Source organism: Sarcophilus harrisii, chromosome 1 (genome assembly GCF_902635505.1).
Source record: "Sarcophilus harrisii chromosome 1, mSarHar1.11, whole genome shotgun sequence".
NCBI lineage: Eukaryota > Metazoa > Chordata > Mammalia > Dasyuromorphia > Dasyuridae > Sarcophilus > Sarcophilus harrisii.
In genome coordinates this window covers 47,922,678-47,938,572 of record NC_045426.1, presented here as the reverse complement: position 1 = coordinate 47,938,572, position 15,895 = coordinate 47,922,678, and positions in this window count along the sequence as shown.

Below are 15,895 nucleotides of genomic sequence, written 5' to 3'. Positions count from 1 at the left end.
ATGACCTTCTATAGGGTAGATTAATGTTGTTTTAATCATTTTAGGGGCATAGCATTTTTCTGGAAATACTCTTCATTATAATTCACTGCGGACTTTAGTCCAGAATATCAAGTGAAATGCTGAGAAAAAAGTCTAAATGAAGGGGCCATAGGGAGCTGATTGCAAATGTTATTATAAAACTGTAGCAATCAAACCTAGCAGACAGATTTTTTTAAAAAGTAGATCAATGAAGCAGAGTAGATAAGCAAAATAATAATAATAAATCAAAAATAATGGCCCTCATTGGCAGTCATGATATTTAGAGTAAGACCTTATACCAAAATAAACTAAGAATGTATATGCTGTATAAAAATTACAACATACACAAACATACACATGTGCACACTCACACACACACACTTACAAATAATCTTTTCCAGGTTTAAACAAATCTATTTCGCTTGCAAAGAAACACAATGATCTCTTCCAAAGTAGAGGGAATGATAAAAAGCCAAACTCACAATAAGGCACCTGAGGTCTTCATGTCTTTTTGAGTTCTCAATACATATGAAGGTCAGTGAGGTTTGTCAGATACCACCAAGAATTCCAGTTTTTAAAGACCAATAATGATGCTGCTTTCAGGTATATAAGAGCAGAGATTTCATTTCTTTTTTTTTTATTTTTTTCTGTTTATATATGTACATTAACTTTTAAAATATGTTGATGAATCATGTTGAGAGAGAAAAATCAGCACAAAAGGGGAAAAAATATGGGAGAGAACAAAACCAGAAAAAAAGAAGTGAACATAAGTGTGTGTTGATTTATATTCAATCTCTATAGTTCTTTTTCTGAATGGAGATGGTGCTTTATATCCAGAGTTTATTGGAATTATCTTTGATCACTGAACCAATGAGAAGAACCAAGTTTTTCATAGTTGATCATGACACAATTTTGCTGTTACTGTTGTAACATGTATTAGTTCTGCTTGCTTTGCTCAGTATCAGTTCAATAAATCTTTCCAGGCTTTTCTAAAATCAGTTTTTTCAACATTTTTTAAACAAGCATTTTTATTTATTTATTTATTGAATTTATTTATTTTAATTCACATTGCTTTATGAATCATTTTGGGAGAGAAAAATCAAAACAAAAGGGGGAAACCATAGAAGAGGAAAAAAATAAGAAAAAGGAGTGAATTTAACATGTATTGATTTACATTCAATGTCCATAGTTCTTTTTCTGTATGCAGTTGGAGTTTTCTGTTCAAAGTCTATTGGGATTGCTTTGGATCACTTAATCACTGAGAAGAACTAAATTTTTCATAGTTGATTATCATATATTCTTGCTTTTGTTGTATACAACATATTCCTGGTTCTGCTTATTTTACTCAGCATCAGTTTATGTAAATGTTTTCCAGATCTTTCTAAAATCAGCTTGCTCATCATTTTTATAGAAAAAAAAAATAGCATTCCATTACCTTCATATAGCACAGCTTATTCAGCCATTCCCCAGTTGATAGGCATCTATTCATTTTTCATTTCTTTGTTACTACAAAAAAAGAACTGTCACAAATATTTTTGCATCTGTGGGTCCTTTTCCTTGGGATACAAACCCAGTCGTGGCACTGCTGGGTCAAAGGTAAGTACAGTTTTATAGATCTTTGGGCATAGTTCCAAATTGCTTTCCAGAATGGTTGGATCACTTCACAACTTCACCAACAATGTATAGCATCCAAGTTTTCCTGTATCCCTTCCAATATTTATCATTATCTTTTCATGTCACCTTAGCCAATCTAAGAGATGTGAGGTGGTACCTTGAGTTGTTTTAATTTGCATTTTCTTAATCAATAGTGATTAGAGTATTTTTTTTCTTATCACTATAGATTTCTTTAATTTTATCATCTGAAAATTTTCTGTTCATATCTTTTGACCACTTTTTGATTGGGGAATGACTTACATTCTTATAAATTTGCTACACTTCTTTATATATTTTAGAAATGAGACCTTTATTGAAAACATTGGTTTCAAAAAAATTTACCAGCTTTGTACTTCCTTTTTAATCTTTTTTGTATTGGTATTGTTTTTGCAAAAACTTTTTAATTTAATGTAATCAAAGTTGTCCATTTTGCATTTCATAAAGTTCTCTAGTTCTTCTGTGATCATAAATTTCTCCCTTCACCAAAGATCTGAGAGGTAAATTATCCCTTGCTCTTCTAATTTAGTTATTATATCACCCTTTATGCCCAATTCATGTATCCATTTTGACCTCATTTTGGTGTGGGATGTGACATGTAGGTATATACCAAGTTTCTGACATATTATTTTCCAGTTTCCCCAGCATTTTTTGTGGAATAGTGAGTTTTTATCCCAGAAGCTGGAGTTTGGGAATTTATTAAATATTAGATTACTATAGTCATTTATTATTGTGTCATATGTGTCTAACCTATTCCACTGATGCATCATTCTAGTTCTTAGCTTGTACCAAATGGTTTTGATGTCTGCTGATTTATAATATTATTTTAGAAGTGCAGAGATTTTAAAAAGAGGTTCTAAGACGGAGGCTGATAGTCTCTTCGACTTCTCTTAGATCTTTTACTCTTGTCTTAAGGTTGACTGCATGACTGGGAGAAAGTAAAACTAGAAGTAAAAGCAGTAGTAGTAGTAAGTAGTAGACATAGCAGCAAATTAGTCATAGTGAGGGCTGGCATTTAAGGAGTGCCTGCACGGTGCCAGCAACTGTATAAAGTACTTTAAAATTATTATTTCATTTAATTTTTAGAATAACCTTGGGAAATAGGTGCTATTATTATCCTTGCTATGAAGTCATTCTGACTCCTAGGCTTTTGTATTCTTCATTGTTCAAAATTTCCCCATTGTCTTACTTTATGCCTTAGCTTGCTCAGTTCTTCCAAGCACTGACTTACTTATTTCTCACTATAGAAACTCCAGAGCTGATATTTATTCCAACTTCATTTGGCATTCAACAATTCTATCTATCATCTGTATCCATGTCCAGTTGTAGTCATTTCCAGAGGACAATGTTATTAACTATTGTGGATTCCAAAGAATATTGCATGTTCTCTGTGTTGAAGAAGAAGAGAAAAGAGGAGAGGTGAAAAAAAGGAGAGGCAAAAATATTTTAATCCATTATGGCAGCTGGAAAAAATGGAATAATAGCAGCTGGGGCGGGGGGGGGGGGAATCATCCCATTGTATAGATGAGGAAAGTAAGACAAACAGATTTAAATGAATTGCCAGTTACCAGGTAGCAATTGTCTATGGATGGATTTGAACTCAGGTATTCCTGAGTCCAGGCCCAGTACTCTATTTATTATACTATCCTTTTCCACATAAAATCTTTATAATTTTGTTGGATTAGATTCCTGAAATAGTTTAAGAAGATATCAAACAGCAGTAGGAAAATAGAAAAGAATTTTATATCCTCACATAGGAGTTGGCTGGGGTCAGAAACATCACTTCTCACTGGGACTATTACAATAGCTTTATAATTGGTAACATTGACCAGTTTCTCACTATCTACAATTCATCTTACAGGGATCCTCAAACTTTTAAAATAGGGGGGCAGTTCACTGTCCCTCAGACTGTTGGAGGGCCGGACTATAGTAAAAACAAAAACTTTGTTTTGTGGGCTTTTAAATAAAGAAACTTCATAGCCCTGGGTGAGAGAGATAAACATTCTCAGCTGCTGCATCTGGCCCGTAGTTTGAGGACCCCTGCATGCGGTTACCAAATTTATTCTAAACCACTGCCAACCATAATAGCAACAACAAAACCATATATTCTCCCTTCTCTTATTTCAAATTATTTTCCTTCATGAACTCAATTCTAATCAAATTATCCCTCTGGATATTCTATGTATAAATTATTGTATCCTTTGTCTTTGGATGTTTGGGCAAGCTACTCTGGAATTCAAGCCCTTCTTACTTCTGTCTTGTAGAAATCACATCTTCCCCTAACACAGAGAGCCAATGTCACTTCTTACAGATGACCCACCACTTGTTAGCCCATTATGTTACTATAAACTTAGTCTTTACTTACTTGTGTCCCTGCTATATTGTTCTGCTAGAATGTAGGTTGCTTGAGGATAAGGAATATTTCATTTTTCTCTGCATATTTCCAGAATTTAACGCAGGGCTTTGTGTGTAGTAGTTATCTAATAAATGTTTGTTGAATTAAATTCACACAAGTAAATTCCACAAGAGAAGGGAATCAGACAACTAAGAGGTATAATCTAAGAGAGACTTGTGTATTTAGCTATTATTTTATTTATTTATTTTTTTAAGAATAGCTTTTTCTGGCCACTACAAAGAGGGCTGCCACAAACATTTGTGCACATATAGGTCCCTTTCCCTTCTTTATGATCTCGTTGGGATATAAGCCCAGTAGTAACACTGCTGAATCAAAGGGTATGCACAGTTTGATAACTTTTTGAACATAGTTCCAAATTTAGCTATTATTTTATGATTATTACTTTATTATATTATTATTTTAGCTATTATTATTATTAAAATTTGTAATAGCAATTTCCCCTTTATATTAATTTTATTCTCTGGTATGAAGGTACCTAACCTCTCATATAGGTATGACCCAGATATAGAATGGAATTCTAGAAATATTATCAAGGATCTGTTATTAGTCATCTTGAAAAATCAAAGAACCAGCCATACTAATCAATCTGCCAAAAATTATTTTATAGAGATAGGAAAAAATAATAAAAAAATTCACCCTTAAGAACAAAAGGTCAAGAATATCAAGGGAATTAATAAAAAAAACCCCGAAGAAATGGTTACTTAACAATACCAGACCTAAAACTAAAATTATAAAGCAGCAGTCATCAAAACCATTTGGTACTGATAAGAAATAAAGTGGTGAATCAGTGGAATAGGTTAGGTACACATGACACAATAATTAATGACAGTTCTTTATATATTTTAGAAATGAGACCTTTAATTAAAACCAACAGAAACAAGTTTAAAAGGGAAGTACAAAACTGGAGAATAACATTTTATAGTGAGGGTTTCTGATAAAGGTCTCATTTCTAAAATATATAAAGAACTGTGTCAAATTTATAAGAATAACATTAAAAAGAATAGCAATCATTCCTCAAGTGATAAATGACCAAAAGATATGAACAGACAATTTTCAGATGACAAAATTAAAGTTATCTATGGTTACATATGAAAAAATATTCTAAATCACTTTTGATTAGAGAAATGCAGATGAAAACAACTCTGAAGTACCATATTATGCTTTTGAGATTGACTAAGAAGACAGAAAAAGATAATGATAAATATTGGAGGGGTGGAAAAACTGAGATACTAATACATTGTTAATGGAGTTGTAAATCAACATATTCTGCACTATTTACATCCAGAAAAATAACTATGGAGATTGAATGTATATCAATATATGCTATATTCAATTCCTTTTACTGTTATTTTATTTATTTATTTATTTGTAGAGAACTGAAAATCTGAAAAAGTATACTTGAATCTGAGACCACGGACCATTTAAGGCTAATTACATATTTGATGTGAGATAATGGCTCTATAAGCATATGGTAATGCTTAGATGATATGGTAATGTGATGGCTCTACTCATGATTGGGGCTTGCTGAATGTGTGGTAGCGATGTAATCACAGGCAAGGTTTGGAGGACTGCAGGAGAGAGGTCAGAGTCACTTGGCTGCAGGACAAGGAGAGAGGCTGGAGACTTTGGATTCCAGAATCCAGGATACATCTTTGGCAAGCTGTGTGGCAGCTTCCGTGCCTCATTCACTTCTCTCCCTAAAGACCAAGGACTTTGATCCTGACTCTGACTGATTCTGAGGGCCTCCAAGGAGCTAGTCCGGACATTATATTTCTTCTCCCATAGTTTTCCCTTTAGTCCTGATTTTTTTTCTCCCAGCATGCTTCATAAAGAGATGTGTACATATAAAATTAATATACATGTACAAACAGAAAAAGTAAAACATTTAAAAAAGAGAATCAAAGAACCATCTTCCTAATATTGTCTCTTTTTCTGCTTCCAAGATTATAGAATTATATATAATTAGGACTTCTTATCCTATATAGTTTAATATTCTAATTTTACAAATAAATAACATGAGTCTTATCAAAGTTAAATGGCTTACTCCAGACAACATATTTAATAATATAGGAAGACAATAGAAGGCTTCAAATGAGTTGAGTCCTTCAATTCACTTTAAGAAATTTCAAAGCTTTCAATATTTGAAATGGTACCATTTGGGAGAGAAATAAGGGAAATGTGACATAGACAATAAGATATAAAGATATACGTCTTTTAGATATTTAGTATACTTTTAGATTAAGAAATAATAAAGGGTCTAGGATGGGAAATGAAAAAGGGAAATTGCCCATGAGCAAGGATATCTTCAGTAAGTATTTTGTTTTTGTTTTTGCTTTTTTTCCTCAGGAGCAATGGAGCTCATTGAGAAAACCTAGAAATTCAGTTTTTAAAATCTTTGAGATTGTAGTCAGGTTAAGAAACTTATGGGATCTTTCTCTTTCTTTCTCACTTCCTATTCTCCACTGCTTACCCCACTGAGAAAAGTATCTTGTAGGAGAGCCAAATGGTCATGGTAAATGAGATCGCAAACAACTAGAGAAGAGGCTATGTCATGATTTGGGCCACAGCTCTCTCAGTCCCAAACTTGTGGAGCTGAAGAGAATACAACTAGGAGTTTAATCAAGTTGAATTAGGCAAGCTACAGATTCATGTGCCCAGTCTAGGAGCAGCTTTATAATATTTTCCGAAAACATAGAAGAACTGGCAGCATTAGAGATGTAAAATCCTATACCTCTATCCACTTATAAACACTCCATGTGTCCACTTTTCCAATGATATTGCATGTCTTGTATACCTAAGCCTATGTGGGATGTTTTACTGGAACTAGTCTTAAAATGCCATTCTAATAATGTCTTTACCTTGAACTACTTTTGTCATTTTCCTGATTGTTGAAAAACAAACTCCACACCAAACTCTTCTGAACAATACTTTTAAGACTTTAGACATATAGATTGACTGAAATCTGGAGTAATTGCCCTTCAAGAAAACTATGAATGGGAAATAAAGGGATAGTCCCCCAAACCTCACATAAACATCAGAGGTGGTGGTTGAGCTCACATTCTCTAATTAGAACCAGTGCTCTTTCCATCATACTATGATATTTCCATCAACTTGAAGCATAGTTTGGAACATGATCACATAGTACCAAATTTCTCCAGGAATAATGCTCTCTCTTTTTCTCTTTTCTACTCTCCATTTCTTCCCTTCTTCTCTTTTTCCGTATCTATCTCTGGCTCCAATTGCTATTAATCAACAAACATTTATTTGGTTCTATATTTTACCCTCTCTGTTATATGCCATAGTATACACACATATAAAACATATATAAATACAACTACATATTACTTACATAAGTGTGTCTGCACATATACTTATGCTTGTAGATATATTTATGTATACTATATGTTTTTGGTTTCTCTTATGTCAATAAGACTCTAGAAGTAATGCCTTTATTGGGAAGTTGAAATAGATGATGTCTGAAGACTCTCCCTCTTCTAAAATTCCCTGAATCAAGGAATCCTGTCCATTCTTCCTTTTACAGTAGAGGAAACACAGTCTCAGAGAAGTAAAGTGATTCTCTAAGGACACACTGCTATGTGTATCAGAGTCATTGATAGAAATAAGGCCTGATTACTCCTAGCTCAGAGTATTTTCAGTCCATCCTGACTTTTTAAAATAATTTTTGGTCAAAAGGATGATAATGATAATGTTAGCTAACATGTACAAAGCACTTACTATTTACAAGCTGAGTTCTTTACAATTATTATTTCATTTGTTCTTCACAATGACATTGGAAGGTAGGTGGTGTTATCCCTATTTTACAGGTGAGGAAACTGACACAAGCAGAGATTGAGATAATTGCCCAGGGCCACATAAGCAGTAAGGCTCAGAGGTCAGATTTGATCTCATTTCTTAGTGACTCAAGGACAAGCAGTACTTATACAATAATAACTATGCACAATGTGCCTCAGAACCACAATTTTTTAAAAATTAAAATTACAGTTATAAAAACAATGCAAAATTGGAAAGAATCCCATAGCAGAAGGTAGGAATGCAGGTCTATATATGACATAGCATAATTATATAACAAATGATGTTATATAATTTTAATTGGCTGAATCTGAATTTATAAATGCTATTTATGACATTAGTGGAAGTTTGGCAGGAATAAACCCATGATAAGAAACCGATATCAAACTTCTTTTCAAATAAATGAACTAACAAGAAATTATTATGATATTTATTCAACTCCCACACAAAGACTAAATGCAAAAGAGAGCATATTTTTGAATAATGATGCTTATTACTCATTATTGATGTTAAGTGACCATTTCTGGAATTAGAACAGAAAGCATCTGGTGTCATAAAAATGATATTCCAATTAGGTCAGATTCTGACTTAGATCTAATCTAATCAAAATCTAATCAAAATATGTCTAAACACATATTTAAAGTACCTTGAAGTGAAGACCAAAGTGATTCTTACAAAGCATTTGGCTTCAATATTCTTGGATAGGCAACTCTCCAAGACTAAATTGCAGGGCAGATAGCCTTGAAAGTTCCCTCACTTAGCTTTGCCTATACCAATGTTTTTTTTTAAATCTACCAATAATTTTGGAAAATGTGGGTTGTGTGGTGATCCTTTTAATCGAGCAATAATTTGGGCAAATATGGGTTGTATGGTGTTCTTTTCACAGTGACAGTTCATTTAAGTGATAAAAGTTTATTAATGACTATGGATAATTAATGACTAGGGAAAAATTATAGATTCTAAGTCTCATCTAAAAAAATGACCAGAATGACACTTATGCTACATAACTTGTGAAACTGTTATAAGGAGTGTGTTGAAAAGTATAAAGCTAAATAACAGTTTGGTCATGTATACTTATTGTGTATCTACTTTATATTTTAATATATTTAACATCTACTGGTCATCCTGCCATCTGGGGGGGGGGTAAGAGGTGAAAAATTGGAACAAGAGTTTGGCAATTGTTAATGCTGTAAAGTTACCCATGCATATAACCTGTAAATAAAAGGCTATTAAATTAAAAAAAAAAAAAGAAAAGAAAAGTACAAAGCTAAAACGTGAGATCTACTAGCAACTATTTTCTCCCTGAAAGGACATCTGTAGAGGTATGTCAACAACTCTGGTCTTGACTTTCTCCTCTACAACATTTTATCCATACTAACAGCTCATAGAATGTAATGCAATAGTCTCCAATTAAGATGTTAAAAGTGCCCTTATTTTCATTGTGCAAAGGAAGAATCTAGCTAATGTAGCACGCCCTGAGTTAAAATAGCCAGTAAATTTTGGAACTGAGAGTTTTTGCTTCCCCATGCCCAGGACTCTTTCCACTCTTTTGGATCATTTCTATTTACTGGTTTAGATGCAAGGATTCCAGAACAGGGCAAGGAGGACAGTATGAGATCAGAGACAATTTCAGTTTCAATGAGGTTCATCATATAGAGAAGCTTATTTCATTATAAAGAACTAAATCAAGAATTGGTTAGTCTGTCATTTTCACTACTAGTGTGATAGTAAGTGAATCATTTTTCTCACTTTCTTAACTTATAAAATGAAAGAACTCTTCTAGGTCATATCTAAGCTTTCTATTAGTACTAATTATCTGTGAGTCTAAGATTGCAAGAGGGAATAAATTAGTTCTATGCCATGGTATGAAAATAGTGTGGGTTGAAAACATCTTTGGAATTAGATTCAGAAAAACTGAATTTGAATCATAGGTCTATCATTTCCCATATAGTTGGTACTTTCTCTAAGGCTCAGTGAACTCATGTATAAATTGGAAATAATAATTACTACCAAGGTCATGGTTTTATTGAGTGGATATTGCTTTGTAAACCTTAAGACTTTTATCAGCGGAAGATACTTTTCCAAAAGGCATTCAATCTAAGAATCTTTCAACAACTAGAATTATACATGTTGGAATGTTCCTTAATGCTGTAGTAATTTTGTTTCCTCCAGAAGTGTTCAGCATTGCCTAGATAAATTCTAATGTTCACTTCATCTATACTATACTATACTATGTTATGCTAAACTATAATAAAATACAATCTAATCTAATCTAAGATAAATAATATAATATAACATAACATAACAGGTAACATAATGTAATATTATGTTGTATTATATTATGTATTATTATATACTATTTGAAGACAGAAACTCTTTATGTTTGCCCTTGAGACTCAGCATCTATTAAAAAGTCTAGTGAGTAGCAGATACTCAACAAGTGGTTGTTGATTTGATTTGGAACAACTTGTTTACATTGGAAGAAATTAATGGCAACAATTTGGTCAGATTGTTAAGTATTATGGGAGTATGATTAGAAACTTAATATGAATAAGAACTTTCAGATTTCCTTTGAATAAATAACAGTTATTTTCTTTGTGTGCTCTAAAGGAAGATGAAATAAGTTAAAGATTTTTCCCCATGAGTTTAATGCATTCTTAATGATGAATTACCCTTAAATGAAAGAACTCATCTGTGAGGGACACGACTAATAATTCTGAATTTGTCAGATGTGTTTTTCTGTGACATTTAAAAGATAAATGTTCTATGCATTAATTATCTTTTTACCTCTGTACTTCTGATTATAGATTGCTATGTCAGTCCATGAAATCAAGGTGCTACTGTAATGTGTGCGGTTAAACTTTGTAGGAAATCTGCACTCATAATTCTATTGCTATCCAATTCCCTCATTAAATGTATTGTGTCAACTCAGTTGGCTGACTCCTTTATAATCACCAAATCTGCTAATGGAAAAAATGGATGCAGAGTCTGGTTCCACACTCTGATAACAGTAGGAATGGACTTAAGGAGATTTCTCTAATTACCAAAATTAGAAAAGAAATGGACAGATTCAGATGTATATCAATAACTTACATAGGTAAAAGCAATGGGGGCTTGGCAGCAGGGCACGAAAATTTAAAGGGTGAAAACATCCAAATAATATTCTCTTTAGTAGTAATATCTCTTTGTGTAAATAATACCCCTTCCTCCTCAATTTAATTTGCTTTCTTTCTTTCTTTTATTGTGCCAGTGATGATAAGAATGAGTTTCTACTTATTTCAGATAACAAAATTGCTGGTTAGGACTTTGCATATGTCCTTTATAATTCAGAATGGCCTGCAGAGATGATAAATACATTTATATAGCTATGTGGTAAGATTCAGGAGATTTTTATGTGCTTACTCTTCAAAATATTTCTTACACACATGCTGATGTCTGAAATTCTACCATTAAAAGTTCATTACTTAGATCAGGAGTGAAACAAGGTTGCCCACTATCACCATTACTATTCAATATTGTATTAGAAATGCTAGCTTCAACAATGAGAGTTGAGAAAGAGATTAAAGGAATTAGAGTAGGTAGTGAGGAAACCAAATTATCACTCTTTGCAGATGATATGATGGTATATTTAGAGAACCCCAGAGAATCTACTAAAAACCTATTAGAAATAATCCACACCTTCAGCAAAGTAACTGCCTATAGTATAAAATATTTGGGAATATATCTGCCAAGGGAAAATCAGGAACTATATGAGCAAAACTACAAAATACTTTCCATACAAATAAAATCAGATCCAATCAATTGGAAAAAATACTAAGCGCTCTTGGATAGGTCAATCAAATATAATAAAGATGACAGTACTACCTAAACTAATCTATTTATTTAGTCCTATACCAATCAGGCTCAAAAAAACCCCAAAAAACTATTTTAGTGACCTAGAAAAAATAACAACAAAATTCATCTAGAGAACAAAATTTCAAGGCTTTCAAGGGAACTAATGGAAACGAAGGTGGCCTAGCTGTACCAGATCTAAAACTATATTATAAAGCAGTGGTTATGAAAACCATTTGGTATTGGCTAAGGAATAGACTAGTTGATCAGTGGAGTAGGTTAGGTTCAAAGGACAAAATAATCAATAACTTTAATAATTTAGTGTTTGACAAACCCAAAGACCCCAGCTTTTGGAATAAGAATTCATTGTTTGACAAAAACTGCTGGGAAAATTGGAAATTAGTATGACAGAAACCAGACATTGACCCACACTTAACACCATACACCAAGATAAGATCAAAATGGGTTCATGATCTAGGCATAAAGAATGAGATTATAAATAAATTAGAAGAACATAGGATAATATACCTCTCAGACCTGTGGAAGAGGAAGAAATTTGTGACCAAAGAAGAACTAGAAATCATTATTGATCACAAAATAGAAAATTTTGATTATATCAAATTGAAAAACTTTTGTATAAACAAGACTAATGCAGAGAAGATTAGAAGGGAAGCAATAAACTGGGATAACATTTTTACAGTTAAAGGGTCTGATAAAGGCCTCATTTCCAAAATATATAGAGAATTGACTCTAATTTATAAGAAATCAAGCCATTCTCCAATTTATAAATGGTCAAAGGATATGAACAGACATTTTCAGATGATAAAATTGAAACTATCTCCACTCATATTAAAGAGTATTCTAAATCACTATTGATCAGAGAAATGCAAATTAAGACAACTCTAAGATACCACTACACACCTGTCAGATTGGCTAAGATGACAGGAAAAAATAATGCTGAATGTTGGAGGGGATGTGGGAAAACTGGACACTGATACATTGTTGGTGAAATTGTGAATATATCCAGCCATTCTGGAGAGCTATTAGGAACTATGCTCAAAAAATTAACAAACTGTGTATACCTTTGATGCAGTGGTGTTTCTACTGGGCTTATATCCCAAAGATATCTTAAATAAGGGAAAAGGACCTGTATGTATAAAAATGTTTGTGGCAACCCTTTTTGTAGTGGCCAGAAACTGGAAACTGAATAGATACCCATCAATTGAAAAATGGCTGAATAAACTGTGGTATATGAATATTATGAATATTATTGTTCTGTAAGAAATGACCAACAGGATGATTTCAGAAAGGCCTGGAGAGACTTACATGAACTGATGCTGAGTGAAATGATCAGGACCAGGAGATCATTATATACTTCAACAACAATATTATATGATGATCAATTCTGATGGACATGGCTTTCTTCAACAATGAGATGGAACCACAGCAGTTCCATGTGTTCAATAATGAATAAAATCAGCTATACCTAGCATTTCCAATCCCATTTTTTATTTCCTTCACAGGCTAATTGTGCATTATTTCAAAGTCTGATTCTTCTTGTGCAGCAAATAACTGTATGGACATGTATACATATATTGTATTTAACGTATATTTTAACATATTTAACATGTATTGGTCTACCTGCCATCTGGGGGAGGGGATGGGGGGAAGGAGGGGAAAAATTGGAACAAAAGGTTTGGCAATTGTCAATGCCGAAAAATTACCCATGCATATATCTTTTAAATAAAAATCTATAATAAAAAAGTTCATTACTTGGCATAAATCTATGATTATTTTAATAAAAACATCCAAATCATGGAAGCCACTCTAATTTTGCATCAAACAATTTTAACTTCTCTTTTCATGAATGATCTGATTGTTATGTTGGCAATATAATTATCCAAACTGAGAATGCTTCATTTTGATTTATTAGAACTGAAAGTAATTAGCAGAAGAATTAGTCTTCTGTCTGGATTGCCATTATAAACCTCACGTTCCATATTACTTTGTTTTATTCTAGAAGGCAAAACTTGAATGCAGCACACATTTAGCACATTTTAACTAGGTAAGAAGTAATACTCCTGAAATAATCAAGAATTAACCTTGGAAAATTTCTGGAGATTTAGGTAAGATGGCAGATTATAGAAAACATCCAACATCACCCAATGTTATTCTCCAAACAACTTTAAAATAATACCTTATGATTCAGGATAGTTCCAATGAAATTATGATGGAGAGAGTGATCTGCACCTAGAGAGAGGAATGTGGGGACTTTGTGGGCATCACAATATAATATTTTCACTTTTTTGTTGTTTGCTTATTTTTTGTTTTCTTTCTTATTTTTTTCCTCTTTGATCAGCTTTTTCTTGTGCAGCATGATACTTGTGGACCTATGTCAAGCAGAATTGGACATGTTTAACATATATTGGATTACTTGCCATGTGGGCAAAAAAATATAATACAAGGTTTTGCAAGGGTGAATGTTGAATATTATCTATGTATACATTTGGAAAATAAAAAGCTTTAAAAAGTAAAATAACACATTAAAAAGAATCCTGGATCAGCAGAGACAACCAAAGGTCAAGATAAGATATTTTGCAGCCTATAACAACTGTAAGAAATAGACTACTGTGGATGTTTATCTTAGCAGTAAGTTATAGTACAGAACACTGCCAGGTTGATTGTTCATACTCACTTATGAATCACAATTTTAGAGTGCTAAGGAATGTTTGTTTTCTCAAGGGAATTGATATAGTGAGGAGCAGTATCACTTTTGATCACAAGGAAGATAGATTCTGAGGAACATTATTACTTTTCCTCATAAGGGAACAGGAACCCTGAGGTTTAGTATTACATCTGGTTGCAAATAACAGTGAACAAATCTCTCCCTGAATAGTCCCCCATGGAAGTACTGAAATCTTTCAAACCATGGAATTAGCTATGAAAATAGCAGGATGAGACAGTCTAAATCTTGGGATAATTCCCTAGCTCTCCCTCTACTTAAAACAGAAAAAAAAACCTTTAATATAAAGTTCAAAGTAAAGAAATAAATTGGACAAATGAACAAACAACAACAAAAAGAAGATCATTAGAATTAAAAACTCAATATGTGGTGAGACCTACATGAACTGATGCTGAGCAAAATGAGCAGAACCAGGAAATCATTATATACCTCAACAATGATTCTGTATGAGGATGTATTCTGATGGAAGTGGATTTCTTCAACAAAGACAAGATCTAATAATAATATGCAGTTACCAAAACTATTTGGTATTGGCTAAGGAACAGATTAGTTGATCAGTGGAATAGGTTAGGTTCAAGGGACAAAACAGTCAACAACTATAGCAACCTAGTGTTTGACAAACCTAAAGACCCCAGCTTTTGGGATAAGAACTTACTGTTTGATAAAAATTGCTGGGAAAATTGGAAACTAATATGGCAGAAACTAGGCATTGATCCACACTTAACACTGTACACCAAGATAAGGTCAAAATGGGTTCATAACCTAGGCATAAAGAATGAGATTATAAATAAATTAGAGGAACACAGGATAGTTTACCTCTCAGATCTGTGGAAGGGGAAAGAATTTGTGACCAAAGAAGAACTAGAGATCATTACTGATCACAAAATAGAAAATTCCGACTATATCAAACTGAAAAGTTTTTGTACAAACAAAACTAATGCAGACAAGATTAGAAGGAAAGCAATAAACTGGGAAAACATTTTTACAGTCAAAGGTTCTGATAAAGGCCTCATTTCCAAAATATATAGAGAATTAACTCTAATTTATAAAAAAAATCAAGCCATTCTCCAATTGAAATATGGTCAAAGGATATGAACAGACAATTCTCAGATGAAGAAATTGAAACTATTTCTAGTCATATGAAAAGATGCTCCAAGTCATTATTAATCAGAGAAATGCAAATTAAGACAACTCTAAGATACCACTACACACCTGTCAGATTGGCTAAGATGACAGGAAAAAATAATGATGATTGTTGGAGGGGATGTGGGAAAACTGGGACACTGATACATTGTTGGTGGAGTTGTGAACGAATCCAACCATTCTGGAGAGCTGTTTGGAACTATGCTCAAAAAGTTATCAAACTGTGCACACCCTTTGATCCAGCAGTGTTACTACTGGGCTTATATCCCAAAGAGATCATAAAG